Source organism: Arachis hypogaea, chromosome 20, assembly GCF_003086295.3.
Source record: "Arachis hypogaea cultivar Tifrunner chromosome 20, arahy.Tifrunner.gnm2.J5K5, whole genome shotgun sequence".
Lineage (NCBI taxonomy): Eukaryota > Viridiplantae > Streptophyta > Magnoliopsida > Fabales > Fabaceae > Arachis > Arachis hypogaea.
Window position 1 is genome coordinate 113034760 of NC_092055.1, and position 1487 is coordinate 113036246.

At 35.6% G+C, this 1487-nt stretch overlaps 1 non-coding gene across 1 annotated transcript; it reads right to left on the bottom strand.

The window, feature by feature from the left end:
* Positions 1–276: 276 nt before the first annotated feature.
* LOC112787319 (small nucleolar RNA R71) lies at positions 277–385 on the bottom strand. The gene has a single exon (XR_003194739.1). It is a non-coding gene; the product is annotated as a small nucleolar RNA R71 (small nucleolar RNA).
* Positions 386–1487: the final 1102 nt, after the last annotated feature.

The window sequence follows — 1487 nt, forward strand, 5'->3', positions numbered from 1 at the left end:
AGTAATAATTTTTTTTTCTGTCTTATAATTTTTGAATTTTAGTACTAGTATTTTCCTTTAATTTCTGAAATTAAGTTTGGTGTTACCTAGTTAATTTTATTTTAATTTTTCTGGTTAATTTTCCTTGAAAATTTTGAAATTTATAGCTTGCTTTTTTATCATTATTTTCGAAAATTTTTAGCATTAAGTAGTAAGTATTTTATTTTATTTTTTTACACAGATTACCTATTTTTTTATCATTATTTTATTTTATTTTTCCCACCACAAAAGCTAACTAAGCTGAGGGTGGAGGTTCAGACTTTCAGACAGAAAGATGGTGAGACCTTTTATGAAGCCTGAGAGAGATTCAAGCTACTGACTAGGCAAGGCCCTCCAGACATCTTTTCTAAATGGACTCATTTGGATATCTTTTATGAGGGCTTATGTGAAATGTCCAAAATTTGTTTAGATAATTTTGCAGGTGGTTCATTGCACATGAAGAAGACACCAGAGGAGACTACTGAGCTTATTGAGTTGGTTGCTAACAACCAATATCTCTACTCATCTAACAGGAATCCTGTGAACTCTGGGACCCCTCAAAAGAAAGGTGTTTTGGAAGTAGAGGTTTTTGATGCTCTTTTTCCTCAGAACAAAATTTTGACTCAGTAGATGAATCTGATAACTCAACAATTGAGTGGGATGCAGGTTTCAGCTGTTAATACTCAGATTGCACCTCAAGAGGCTCCTTATGACATGACTGGTAGCTTTATGCAAGGCGAGAATTATGATTATGCTCAATTTCCTTCTGAACAGGTCAACTACATGAGGAATGCTCCTAGAAACCCAAATAATGATCCGTATTCTAAGACATTTAATCAGGGATGGAGAAATCATCCAAATTTGGGTGGAGAGAGCAAACTCAGAGACCACAGAATTTTAATAATGATTCTTAGAGCAGTTTTCAATAGAATAATTTTAATGACCACCAGTTTTAGTCATCTCAGCAAGCAATTTCTCAGTCCCAGAAGAACACTGATTTGGAAACAATATTGGCAAGCTTTATACAGCAAACCAAAGCATCAATCAAGAGCTTAGGGGTTCAGATGAGACAATTAGCCACAAAAATTAATGAGATTGATCAGAAGACCAATAATAGCCTTCCTGGTAACACAATTTCAAATCCAAGAGAGGAATGCAAGGCTATCACCTTGATAAGTGGACAAGTGGCAAGTACGGAAGCACAAGTTAATAAGGAGCCAATTGAAAAAGAAACTCCAGAGGAGAAGAAAGAGGAGGTGGAACATGCCCCTCCTAGGCGTGCAGATAATCCATTCCTAGTCTCTCTTGACACTCATCCTATATTGTCTAAAGCTCCTGAGTATAAGCCCAAGATGTCATATCCTCAGAGACTTCAAAAGGAGACCAAGGACAAGCAGTTTTCAAAGTTCTTGGAAGTTTTCAGAAAGTTACAAATTAATATTCCTTTTGCTGAGGTATTGGAACAAATT